At 39.6% G+C, this 14,218-nt stretch overlaps 1 long non-coding RNA gene across 2 annotated transcripts in view; it reads left to right on the top strand.

Moving 5' to 3' along the window:
* Positions 1 to 10,419, top strand: part of LOC141372656 (uncharacterized) — a 34,011-nt gene extending 23,592 nt beyond the window's left edge. For both annotated transcript variants that reach the window (XR_012378045.1, XR_012378044.1), the window contains exons 3-4: positions 6,049 to 6,148; positions 10,169 to 10,419. This is a non-coding gene — a long non-coding RNA (uncharacterized lncRNA). The remainder of the gene's footprint in view (positions 1 to 6,048; positions 6,149 to 10,168) is intronic.
* The last annotated feature ends 3,799 nt before the right edge of the window (positions 10,420 to 14,218 follow it).

The following is a 14,218-nucleotide window of genomic DNA, read 5'->3' as shown; positions in this document are numbered from 1 at the left end:
TTATTAACTACCAGTGTAAATTTGGCTTCAGAGAATAAAAATGCTGAAATCTGAGGGCGGCGAAGTCAGTCTGGCTATAGATAAGCCGAGGAAGAATAGACGTGAAATAAACAATCATTCCAGGCCCTTTGACAAGAGAGATGGTTTATATTAGTGGATAGCGTTTCAGAATTCAGAGGAGCCGAGGGTCGGCTTTGCAATGAGGGCTGCAAGTGCTGAATGGAAGGTGCTCAGTAAACCTGGCACGAGCTCTACCCAAGTGGTGGTAGGGCTGGGCTAACTCCTGGGCACACAGGAAAATGCTGCTATCTGGGGCCTGTTGACCCATTTCACTCATCCTTTCAACTATTTTGAAATTGAGGAAAGGACACACACACACACACACACACACATACACACACACACACGCAGATACATCTATATATGTGATCGCTTATTTACTTATTTATTAGACTTTATTTTTTAAGAGCAGTGTTAGGATCACAGCAAAATTGAGAGGAAGGTACAGAGATTTCCCATATGCCCCCTGCCCCCACACATGCATAGCTTCCCCTCATTATCAACATCCCCCAGCAGAGTGGGATATTTGTTGTCATTGATGAACCTCCACTGACACATCACACAATCACTCATGGTTTACATTACATTCTTGGTGCTGTGTATTCATCCTGTGGGTTTGGACAAACGTATAAGGGCATGTATCTGTTATTATAGTACCATACAGAGAAGTTTCATTGCCCTAAAAATCCACAGTGTGCTGCCTATTCATCTCTCCCCACCCCTAACCCCTGGTCTTCTTACTGTCAATGGAATAGTCTTGCCTATTTCAGAATGTAGGAATCCCACAGTATGTAGCCTTTTCAGGCTAGCTTCTTTCATTTAGTAATAATGTATTTAAGGTTCTCCCAAGTCTTTTCATGGCTTGTATCCAAGTTTTGGTAATTATGAAGAAAGCTGTTGTAAACATCTATGTGCAGGTTTTTGTGTGGACGTAAGTTTTCAACCCCTTTAGATAAATGCCAAGAAGCACAATTGATGAATGGCATGGTAAGAGTATATTTTGTTTTATAAGAAGCAACCAAATTACCTTTCAGAGTGGCTGTACCATTTTGCATTCCAACCAGCAATAAGTGAAAATTTCTGTTTCTCCATGTCCTTACCAGCATTTGGTGTTGTTGGTATTCGGGATTTTGGTCATTCTAATAGGCGTGTGGTGGTATCTTGTTGTTTTAATTTGCTTTTCCTTGATGACATATGATGTGGAATATTTTTTCATATGTTAATTTGTCATCTGTGTATCTTCTTTGGGGAGGTGTCTGTGAAGGTCTTTGGCCCATCTTTAAATCAGGTTATTTTGTTATTGTTGAGTTGTAAGAGTTCTTTGTATATCTTGAGTAACAGTCTTTTATCGGATGTGTCTTTTGCAAATATTTTCTCCCAGTCTGTGGCTTATCTTCCCATTCTCTTGACATTGTCTTTCACAGAACAGAAGTTTTTAATTTTAATGAGTCCATCTTATCAATTTTTTTTTCATGGATTATACCTTTGGTGTTGTACCTGAGAAGTTATTGCCATACCCAAGTCGTCTAGGTTTTCTTCTGTGTTATATTTTAGGGGTTTTATAGTGTTGCATCTTCTAGCTAGGTCTGTCATCCACTTTGAATTAATTTTTGTGAAGGGTATGAGGTCTGTGTCTAAATCAATTGTTTTATATTTGCTCCTTTGTCAAAGATCAGTGGACTATTTATGGGGGACCTGTTTCTGGGCCTTCTTCTGTCCCATGGATCTATTTGTCTGTTCTTTGATCAGTACCATGCTGTCTTGATTCCTACAGCTTTATAGTGAATCTTGAAGTTGGGTAATGTCAGTCCTCCAACTTTGTTCTTTAATATTGTTATGGCTGTTCTAGGCCTTTTACCTCTCCATACAAACTTTAGAATCAGTTTGTTGGTAATCCACAAAATAATTTGCTGGGATCGCATTGAATCTATAGATCAGTTTGGGAAGAACTGACGTCTTGACAATATTGAGTCTTCCTATCAATGAACATAGGGTATCTCTCCATGTATTTAGTTCTTTGATTTTATTCATCAGAGTTTTATAGTTTTCCCTGTAGAGATCTTGTTCAGATTTTGTTAGCTTTATATACTTAAGTGTTTTTGGGTGCGATTATAAATGGTATTTATTTTTTAATTTCAAATTCCCCCTGTTCATTGCTGTTATGCCAGAGACAGGTTGCCTTTTGTATGTTAACCTTGTATCCTACAACCTTGCTATAATTGCTTGTTAGTTCCAGGAGGTTATTTTGTTGTTGTTTATTCTTACATTTTTCTTTACACAGATGATCATCTGTGAACAAAGACAGTTTTATTTCTTCCTTCCCAAACTGTATACCCTTCCTTTCTGTTCCCTTTTTTCTCTTCTTGTCTTATTAGCTAGAACTTCCAGTACAATGGTGAAAGGGAAGGGTAAGGGGAGTTCCTTGCCTTGCTCTTGATCTTAGTGAGAAAGCTTCTAATTTCTCACCATTAAGTACTGTTCTTTATCAAGTTGAGGAAGTTTCCTTCTAAGTTTACTGAGAGTTTTTATCATGAATAGGTGTTGGATTTTTTCAAATGCTTTTCTGCATTTATTGATGTGCTCATGTGACTTTTCATTTATAGCCTGTTAATATGATAATTAACATACAGTGTTATATTAATTTCAGGTGTACAATATAGTGATTTGACAATTCTGTATATTACTCAGCGCTCATCACAAGTGTATTCTTAATCCTCTTCACCTGTTTCACCCCCACCCCATCTACCCCCTCTCTGGTAGCCATCTGTTTGTTTTCTAGAGTTAAGAGTCTGTTTCTTGGTTTTTCTCTTTTTTTTTATTCATTTGTTTTGTTTCTTAAATTGTACATATGAGTGAAATCATATGGTATTTGTTTTTCCTTGACTGACTTATTTCACTTAGCATTATACCCTCTAGGTCCATCCAGGTTGTTGCAAATAGCAAGATTTTCTTCTTTTTTAAGGCTGAGTAATATTCCATTGTGTGTGTATATATTCACACCTTCTTTATCCATTTATCTATCTATGGATTGCTTCCATATCTTGGCTATTGTAAATAATGCTACAATAAACATAGGGGTGCATGTATTCCTTTGAATTAGTGTTTCTGTATTCTTTGGGTAAATACCTAGTAGTGGAATTACTGGATCAAATGGTAACTCCATTTTTAATTTTTTGAAGAACCTCCATACTGTTTTCCACAATGGCTGTACCAGTTTGCATTCCCACCAACAGCGCATGGGGGTTCTTTTTCTCCACATCTTCACCAACACTTGTTGTTTCTTATAATTTGGTTTTAGCCATTCTGACAGGTGCAAGGTGATATCTCATTGTGGTTTTTATTTGCATTTCTCTGATGATGAGTTATATTGAACATCTTCTCATGTGTCTATTGGCCATCTGAATGTCTTCTTTGAAAAAATGTTCATGTCTTCTGCCTATTTTTAATTGGATTATTTGTGGGACTTTTTTCTGGCATTGAGTTGTATAAGTTCTTTATATATTTTGGATAGTAACCCTTTATCAAATATGTCATTTGCAAATATCTTTTTCCATTCAGTAGGTTGTCTTTTAGTTTTGATTTTTTTTTTTTTTTGCTGTGCAGAAGCTTTTTATTTTTATGTAGTCGCTATAGTTTATTTTTGCTTTTGTTTTCCTTGCCTCAGAAGATATATCTAGAAAAATATTTCTATGACTGATGTCAGAAAAATTAATGCCTGTGCTCTCTTCTAGAGTTTTTATAGACTTAGGTCTCACATTAAGGTCCTTAATTCATTTTCAGTTTATTTTTTTATATGGTATTTATTTATTTTAGAGAGAGAGAATGAGAGAGAGCACAAGAGGGAAGAGGGTCAGAGGGAGGAGCAGACTCCCCGCTGAGCAGGGAGCCCGATGCAGGACTCAATCCTGGGACTCCAGGATCATGATCTGAGCCGAAGGCAGTCGCTTAACCAACTGAGCCACCCAGGCGCCCTATTTTTTTGTATGGTATAAGGAAGCAGTCCCATTTAGTTCTTTTGCAGGTGGCTGTCCAGTTTTCCCAACACCATTGTTGAAGAGACTTTTTCCCATTGCATATTCATGCCTTTGTTGAAGATTAATTGATCACTTAATCATGGGTTTATTTCTGGGCTTTATATTCTGTTCCACTGATCTTTGTGTCTATTTTTTTTAAGATTTCATTTATTTATTTCAGAGAGAGAGTGAGAGAGAGAGAGCACGAGAGGGAGGAGGGTCAGAGGGAGAAGCAGACTCCCTGCTGAGCAGGGAGCCTGATATGGGACTCCATCCCAGGACCTTGGGATCATGACCTGAGCCAAAGGAGATGCCTAACCAACTGAGCCACCCAGGTGCCCCTTTGTGTCTATTTTTATGCCAGTACCATACTGTTTTGATTACTACAACTTTGTCATATATCTTGAAATCTGGGATTGTGATACCTCCAGTTTTGTTCTTCTTTTTCAAGATTGCTTTGGTTATTCAGGGTCTTTTGTGGTTCTATACAAATTTTAGGAGTATTTGTTCTGGTTCTGTGAAAAAAGCTGTTGGTATTTTGATGGGGATTGCATTAAATCTATAGACTGCTTTGGGTAGTGTGGACATTTTCATAATATTTGTTCTCCCAACCCAGGAGCGTGGAATATCTTTTCGTTTGTTTGTGTCATCTTCAATTTCTTTCATTAGCGTTTTATAGTTTACAGAGTACTGGTCTTTCAGCTCTTTGGTTAAGGTTTATTCCTAGGTTTTTTATTATTTTTGGTGCAATTCTAAATGGGACTGTTTTCTTAATTTCTCTTTCTGCTACTTAATTAGTGTATAGAAATGCATGGATTTCTGTATATTGATTTTGTAACTTGTGATTTTACTGAATTCGTTTATCAGTTCCTAGTAGTTTTTTGGTGGAGTCTTTAGGGTTTTCTATATATAGTATCATGTAATCTGCAAGTTAAACAGTCTTGCATACCTTGCAGACCTGGGATAAATTCCACTTGGTTATGTAATATACAGTATATAATACTTTTTCCATATTATTGGCATGCATATTTATTTAACTTCCTATTTACCTTTCTAACTTTATGAATTGGAAGAGAAAATTTCCTAGATATTTAAAAAGATCTAAATACGTGCAACTGTTGGTTCATGTCCTGGACTGAATATGAAGTTTGCATTTTTCACATTAATTTTTATCCCTTTATTGAATTGGGCAGATAACAAAGCTGGAGGTTTTCTCTTTGAAGAAGATGATGGTGGTGATCAGACTCTGCAGTCTTGTCCTTACCTAAAATTTTATGTTATGGTCAAAAGTTATATTCATCTTATTTTAAAGGATTTTTAGGATTGTGATTTTAGGATTGCAAATATGTGCCATTTGTAAATATTTCAGTACCCAACGATCCATGTCTTTCCTTTTATTTTTTATGCAAATAGGACCAAGATGCTTTTATTCCCAAATTAGGGACTTAGAGACTGAAGTCTAGAAATTAGGAAAGCTGAGGATGAGTCTTGATTTGGTACCTTAGTCACTTTTAACTTATTTCATTTTATAGTTGAATCATTTCTGTTGTAAAGTGGAGACAGCAGGATCACCCACACATTAAGTAATTTGTTCAAAATCTATTGAGTGCCAACTATATACCAGGAACTATGATAAATATTAGGGATGCAAAGATGAATAAGATGAGGCATCTGTCTTAGAGGAGCTCACAGTTAAATGAAGAAGGTGAGTAATCTGATAAACAATAATGCAAGTGCTATGAGACATGACTAGAGGTTTCTGGAAATTTAGAGGACAAAGAAACTCTGCCTTAGGGAGTTGACATCTGACTTGGGTCGCGAGGGTCCTTTTTAAAGAATCTTATCAGTTCTCTTCAGAAAAATAAAGCAAAGATCGCTCTGTCTTCATGCATCTCATGGACCCTCTCCCAAAGTGACTGAGATTTGCTTAAAACTAACTGTCACTACATAATAATATGTATTTTTTGTTTTTCAGTGTACAGAGTGTTTTCTTATAGAAGTCTCAGCAAGATGTCTGTAGCATGGATATAATTCTTCCCACTTCACATGTGAGAAAGAAAGCTGAGTACAGAAAAGTAAGTAACTTGCACCAGGGCCCACTCAGTGGCATGGCCTGGATTCAACACTTGCCTTCTTCTGATTCCAAAACTAAAATTTTTCCTCTTGTTCAACTCTGATTACATAAATAATAGTGTCCAACAGCAGCATTTCGTCAAGCTTCCTGTCTAAAATGGAACATTTTTCATTTATGCTCCCATTGAAGAGATGAATGTTCCTCCGGTGCAGATACCCATTAGTTAAAAGGAATTTAAGAACTGCTCTGCCAGGCAAGCCCAGTGTTCTGTACAACCCAACATTGTGTTGACAACAGAGGCCTCAAGGGATTTGCCAGGAAAGGACATAGTTTTCCTCTCCGACATTAACCTTAAAGGTTAGGTGTACTCTCAGTAGCCATTTATGACTCTGACATTCATAAATTTGGTCAAACCTTTATGAGTCCATTTATATTCCTTGCCTGTACTTCTTTTGTGCTAAGAGCTCCACGTGTTTATTATTTTCTGAGCAATGTAATACTTCGTTTTATTTGTTCTTAACTCACCTCACTCAATTCGAGGGAGTCCTCCTCCTCAAGTGAGGAATTGAGAATTATGAGAATAAGTGTACTTGAGTTGACTTTACACATGATCTCCAGAATTCTCTAGGTGTGTTTTCTTTTTTCTTGAACAGAATAAATAAAATTGTACATTATATTTCTGTGGCAGAGGGACTAATATTTTATTTAGAGATTAGAATTCTCTCTCCTGGCATATTTCCTGTATACGTTTTGATGAACTTACTCTAGAGTTCCCTTAGAATAACCTCATTTTGGTATTTTTAATTCATATTTGCATGTTGAAGGCAGCTCTCATCTGGCCCTGGGGAAGCTTGAGGTAATTTTCATTCTAATCTATAACTACTTGTGGAGAGTAGGTATATAGTAGAATATGTTATGTATATTTCATAACTGATCCTAACTAACTGATGTGTTAGAGAACATAAAGTAGGAGAAGAATGCTGGCCTGGGTGTCAAGAATCGGGTGTTCTAGAACCATCCCTGGACTATAGTTTCCAAGTGTGTAAGATTAGGGATTTGAATTGGGTAATTTTTGAGATCTCGTCGTACTTTAATTCTGAGTCCCTGATTTCCTTGGTGATTTAACTGAATATAACCAGTTCTAGTTTTCCTAAGCCCCAATAGACCTCCCCCAATTCCATCCTGATTCATTTGCTCTCATTTGAAGGCTTTAGATGGATCACATACACTGTTTTCTTTTATTCATATTGCCTATTTCCCACCGCAGAGATTTCAAGCAAATGAAATCATTATAATTTCTTCACATCACACCCTTACAGAAATAATGACTGAATTTCCCATAGGTTATTCCTAAGTGATGGGTTTATTTTAGGTTCCACAAGCCTATCCCGTTTGGCGTAGGTCATGAAGGCCTCCCGTGTGTTCCCTTTGTTCTAAGTGGTCACCTTGTAATTGAGTATTATCATCCTTTAAGAGTTATTAAGAAGTAAATATTGACCAAAGGCTCTCCATTTGCATCTTTGAATTTTCTCAGAATCTCAGGGTCAATCTTATCTGTCCCAGCTACATTTGTTTGTTGACTTGGATAAAAAAAAAGTTTTAGCATTGGCCACTTACTGGTTTTGCCATGAGGAACATGCATTTGGTAAGAATTGCTTTCTTTGCTCTTTATCAAATAGCAAATGGAGGGCTGTAAAGTTCACAGTCATTTATATACAACATCACTCTGTTCAGCAAGTGAACACTCATCATACCTCCGACTTCCATTTGCAACCAGGTGTCTGCCACCTCTACTCAGAGGCCCTGGTGCTTCAAGCACACCATTCATGGTGTGGTGAAAGCACATGAACTCACAGGTCAAACAATCCCTTCTGTAAAATAGAGCCAATGACACATCATGGGGTCGTGCTGGGGACTACATGATGGATGTAGCACACCTCTGACACAGAGAGGGTATTTAAGTTTATGAGTGTTGGTTCCGCACTCTTGCACTCTGGTTCTCTAATTAAGCCAGCCAACAACGCAAATAGGAATAGACCATGGCAGCAGGGGAATATGGAAGCAATAGAACACCAAACTCCAGGAGAAAGGGTCTTCACAAATAGAGAGGTGCTGCAGTCTATGAAAATATAAGTGAACTCAATGTGACTTATGAAGCTGACCAGACTGATGGTCATTGTTTTTAGAAAAGTTGCTTTTTATGTTCAAACTGGCTCTAGTCGTCATCAGTTGCTATGTTCTTTTTACCTTGCTGTGTGGTTCATATTAACTGCAATGATCTGGGTCTTTCTCTTGGATAGCCTACCTTATTAGGCCATAAAGCTTTATGTGTCCAGGTTTGAAATCAGGGCCGCTGCTCCTTAAATGGTTTTCTTTGACAGGTGAGTACTTCTCTCAACCTCTTTGTGCTGTCAGAGAGTTACTGTCATGATTGACTTACTGTCATTGATTTCTGCCACCTGCCCTAGCATAGCCCTTACAAGACCTGCTTTCTCTGTTCACCGCCCAGGACCTGTATCCTCTCTCTGTATTACTAAATAGAGGAATAAGGGGGCAGGAAAGGGAGAAAAAAGGAAAAGTCCTTTGAAAATCCTAACTTGACATAGGGTGATAGCTCATAAAATTACTCTCTTTTGATATCTCTAAAATTAAAACAAAAATGTAACAATTAAAAAATGTTAATTAGAAAAGAATGAACAGAGGTGCCCAGCTGGCTAAGTCTGAAGAGTGTGTAAGTGTGTGACTCTTGATCTCACGGTGGTGAGTTCAAGCCCTACATTGGGTGTAGCAATTTAGTTAAAAAAAAAAAAAAAAGAAGAAGAAGAGGAAAACAATGAATGGCTTCATTTTAGAAAGAATAGGCTGTATATTTATTCATAAAGATACTCCTTTAATGCTATTGGATTCAGAATGTTGATTTTTTTTAAAAAAGTCCAAATCTCTCTTTAAGGTACTTAGTAGAAAGCACCTGGTAGAGATTATAGTGATGAAGAAAACACAGGTTTGCCTTCATTCCATTTAGCGTCTGAGCGAGGAAGCCGGATGTATACTTATACATACAAATTAAGATAACATTCAGCGGGATAATAAGATAACATACTATCGTGGCACAACAAAGTGGGAGACCAACTGTCATGGGGGGATTTGGGAAATGGGAGTGTTAAAACTGGGCCCTACAGAAGGGGTAAGATTTAGACTAGCATGCTGTGGGGAGAACAGTACCAGAAGAAATAACTGAGCAAGGATGAGAGAAAGAGCCCTGTGTTTGGGGAAAGGCAAGCACCCTTGCTTGGAAGATCTGGAGACTGCAGGGGAAGCATGTGGTGGAGACAGGCATGGACAAGCCACCCAGGTCTCTACGCATCTATTCTAGTTACTTCTTATGAATGCCATTGTCTTGTCTAGTGTGCATCTTGTCAGGACTTTAGGTCTCACATTCTAATTTGGAGAAGACAAAGCTTTTTCTGAAGCCATCTTGTGGTCTGCTAACCTGAACATCACTTGGAGGTTCAGGTAATAGAATGATTGCTCAAAAAATTCCCTACTGAAATGTTCCTTACTGGATGTGAAGAAAGAGAGGTGGGCTTTGCGGGCCTGCAGGAGGAAGCTGGGATGTTTGGGCAGTGGCGGCGGTGGTGGTGTTTTGACTGCCCAGGTTTGAATCCTGGTTTCCACACTCAGTGTCTCAGTTTCTTCAGCTCTAAAATGGGGGCAATAAGAGAACCTATCTGGTATGTACTGGTGTTTCACAGAACAAGAAATGTAGAGGGAAGGCGCTTTCAGGGTTAACTCAGCAGTTAACACTCCCACTGGGAAACCCGCCTTTCTACTTTCTCTTCTTTTCTCTGCCATACTTAGCAGTTTGGTTTGGGTGCGTAGGCTTCTTCTAATGGTTCCAAGATGACAGCTTCAGTTACTGGCATGACATGGCCACTTCCCCCTGTGTGCTTCTCTTGACGAGTAAAGGAAGTCTTTCCCAGAAATTCCCAATACATTACCACTTATTTCTCCTCATTTACAGCTTCTCAAGGAAGACTCTGCCTACCTGGAATCAGCGGCTGACAAAGGAGATGATAGACAGTGACTGGTCATGATTGTTCCTCTGGGCTGGGGATGGAATAGACTTCTCTGAGCTCTTGGTAAGAGGGTGGTAAACACAGTAAAAAATATTGGGGCTCAGACAGCAAGAAAGAAGGAGAAGCGATTGCCTTGGGACTGGCAGCTGAGTATCTGCCTTACTTCCTCTGTATTTTTCCAAGAATTGAATAAAAAGACCCAGAAAAAATTACTTAGCAAAGTACCTGACAAATGATTCGTCCACAACAGAAGTTAGTGGTTATTGTTATTTTTATTCATATTGGTATTTAATATTATTTCATTTAAGTGCACTTTTTTCTCTGATGTGGGCAGAATCACCTTTCCCTTCATATGGCTGATTTTATCTTATAGTGTAGTAACTTTGATGTTCTCTCAAAGGTGAAAATAGGAGTTCATCTGTTTCCCAGCGTATGTAGAATGGCAATGGTTTTTTCCTTCAAGGCACATATTCTTCAGGATGTGTACTCTGTTGGCTCAGAAAGTCCAAACCTTATAGCCATCTGCTACTTATTAGCTGGGTAACCTTGGCTAAGTTAGTTACTCTGTGTCTGTGTTCCCTCATCTTTAAAAGGAATATGATCTTGGGACTTACCTCAGAGGTTCTTACCAACACTAAGTGAGTTAATTCATTTAAAGCAGCACTGAAAGAGTGCTTAGAACATAGTAAGCATTCAGTAAGTGCTAGCTCTCTGAAAGCCAGGCATCCAAGGACTGGGACCTAGATTTTTCAGCCTGTCGTCTGGAATCAACTTGAGCTATCATGTCATTGTTGGCTTAGATTAATGCTTAATGCCAGGCAGATTTTGGACTAACCACACTGTATCCCGATGGATTTTGGGTGAAAGTGCACAGGGAAGAGAGTAGGGGTGTACCAAGCCCATTTCCTTTGATAGTGAGTTGATGGGAGTATAAACACGGCTGTTTTCATTGTAAGTGCTTTTGGCGGCAAACAACAGAACAGTTGTCTACCAGGTCTGGAGAAAGAGATTTCTTTTTCTCACTTGGCGGAATGGTGGGGCTGCCTACTGATGGAAGAGGTGCTTCCCAGTCTTCAGAGGGTGACTGCAGCTCTAGGAACATGTGCACATTTAAAGTGGGAAGAAGGGGAAGGGGGCAGCACAAGAAACACCTGTCTTTTTTTTTTTTTTTTTTTTTTTTGAAACCCCTGTCTTTTATATCAGGAAGGCCAGCACTTTCCTTGAATCTCCCAGCAGAATTCTTCTTAGGTCCTATTGGGCAAAAAGACCTGGCATGTCCATGCAAGCTTCAAGAGAAGCTGGGAGAGTGAGTATGCAGTGTTTCCAGCTTCTTAGAGGCAGAACAAGGGGGAAGGGAGTCAGAAAGGAGTTGGAGGTGGAAATTGGGATAGCCGACCTGCGTTGTCTGCCATGACAGTTTTAAACATAAGAGCATAAAATCAACACTTTGTATTTTCACAAAGGCCAAGGCTGAGAAAGCAAAAGGCAAACAGAACTGGATGAAGATAGCCCTGCTCTGTGACATTGGCCCATCAGCTGCTGGTGAAGGATTTAGCTTCTCTCCTAATGTGTACAGTTGTTTTAAGGGGGAAAAAAAAGTAATCTCCATTTGGTTTTACCATGCTGAGTTTTCCAGAGTCTCTTTGTCTTTCCATAATTTACTATGCAAACAGAAGGATGTGAGGCCTGCCATTTGGCAGGTGGGAGAAAAGCCGTTAAGTTACCTTCTGTTTTAAATATAAAATAATCTTCTTTGAGTCCTGCCCTGGGGTGCTGGGAAGTCTGAACCCTTCCCACATGCACCAAACTGGACTCATAAGGTTTTCCTAGAAGTAGTCCATTTCCCATCTCCGGTATTTATAACCCTCTCTTAGAGAAGAAAACGGACTGTAGTAGGAAGTCATATTAAGAGAGAAGGGGGATTTAGGCCACCTCAGTAGTAAAAGGTAAAGACATAATTTAAATTCATTTGGTTGAAAAGATAAATGCAGATAAAAGCCCAGTAAACAGGAGCCAAATGCCCTGGCTCAGGAATCAGGCAGCGGACTTGGCAGTCATCCACTGGAGCCATTCACCTTGGCTGAAGGCTGGCTTCTGAGCAGCTGCGTGTGCCTAGTGAGGGGCTCTGCCCCGCTGCTGTGTGTGTAGGGCAATGGAGAGACTGCTGGGGAGGTAGGGACTGGCAGAAGGGGCTTCAAGAAGGAGAGGAAACTGATGAGCAGGAAGTGAGCCCGGAAGGTGTTAAGAGCTACACAGTTAAAACTAGCCTTCGGCCGCGGTGCTCAGAAAACTTTTCACATGTGCCCTTTGCTTTTAGAAAAAAACAACAGAATTCGTTTGTCTTTCTTAGTAGTGAAACATCATGTTTAACTAGAAAATATCTTTATTTGGAAATCACTGAGGGATGCTATGGACACTGCCTGGGCAGTCTGTGGCATTTTGCTAGAGCAGTGTCATACTTTCTGTGCTTCAGATCACTTCACTTCACATTGCCTGAATGTATGTTGTGAGCCAGGTACTATGTTAGTTTCTGAGTTTAATAAGATGAAAAAGACAAGGTACAGCCCCAGAGGGGGTTACACTATAACTGGGCCAGTGTTGTCCTCCAGGGGATATTTGACAATATCTGGAGACATTTTTGGTTGTCAAAACTTAGAGAGATGCTATTGGAATCTAGGGGGGCAGAAGCCAGGGATGCTACTAAGCATTTGCCAATATGTAGTACAGCCAAGCACAACTGAGACTTAACTGGTCCAAAATATCCATAGTGCTGAGGTTGAGAAACTGTACTATAATAAAGATACATGGGGGAAAAATAAAAATTAGAATCAGTACAGTTGTAGAAGAATGTGCAAAATGAAGAAGTGTTTTTAAAGATAGGACTTGTAAATTCTATCCAAAGGAATCTGCAAATGATAGGAAAGTGGTATCAGAGCTTCAGTGAGTTTTGAAGAAGCTTAGCAGTTCACCAGAGTTGGGGGTGGAGGGACTTCCTTAAGGGATTACACAAAGAAGGCAAGATAAGGCTGCAAGCAGAAGCATATCTGAAAGTAGAAAGCTTTCAAACTGTACTATGTGAGAGATGGGAAGTGCTGGGAAATGATTCTAGAGGGGTAGACAAGATCCAATTATTACCAGCCCAGGAAGACAGTCTAAAAACTTGAACTCAGTTCTGTAATTGCTGGAGAACAATTGAAGAGCAGCAAGCAAATAAGTGCTATGCCACAAATTTTAAGTGAGGTAAGTAACTATTACTCTGAAATAAACTGAAAACTATTAAAAGTGGCCCAATTACCTGAGCCATTAGCGTTCTACCAATTCTCACTCCTTCTCTCCCTTTGTCTCTTTCTGTCTCTCTTTCACACACATCTTTGTTGGTATATCCCAAGAACCATCTGTACCCTCATATTGTGCCTTTGTGGAAGAGAGACTGTCAGTGATCAATGAAGAGGTCTGTGCCAGGTGGGAGAGGAAAGCCAGGGAGGGTCTCATCATCTGGACAATTGTGGAGGCACACAGAGCTGAGAGATCTTTATGAAGCCAAGAGAAGAGAGACAATTTGGGCAGGAAAGAGACCACGAGAAAAATGAAGGCTAAGAGGTTATGGGATATTGGGATTTAAGGGTTTGTGTGTAGAGCAGATCAAGGTCAGACAAGGCACCTAAGGCTCAGTGAGTGAAGTGGAAGGCAGTGGCCACTGGGTCTGAAGAGGGCAATCAGTAGCAGTGAGTTCTTAGGTTAAGGACTTTGGGGTCTCATGCGTGTGGCCCTCAAAGATGGCTGAGATGAGGACAGGACTTGGGGTAGAGATGAAGAGTTTGAAGCAGGTGTCAAATTTATATATGAATGTGATGGAATGGTTGGGAAATAATAGTGATGGGGGGTGGGTAGGGGATATCCAATGGCTTCATCTGCAGAGCGAGAAGGAGTTTTACAATATATGAGGGCAACTATCCCTGGGACTAGCAACCAAGAGCCAGAGAATGCCAGCTCAG

This window comes from Callorhinus ursinus, unplaced genomic scaffold (genome assembly GCF_003265705.2).
Source record: "Callorhinus ursinus isolate GAN/ISIS: 27379988/994484 unplaced genomic scaffold, GSC_fseal_2.0 scaffold4, whole genome shotgun sequence".
Classification (NCBI taxonomy): domain Eukaryota; kingdom Metazoa; phylum Chordata; class Mammalia; order Carnivora; family Otariidae; genus Callorhinus; species Callorhinus ursinus.
This window is presented reverse-complemented; position numbering and strand designations above follow the sequence as displayed.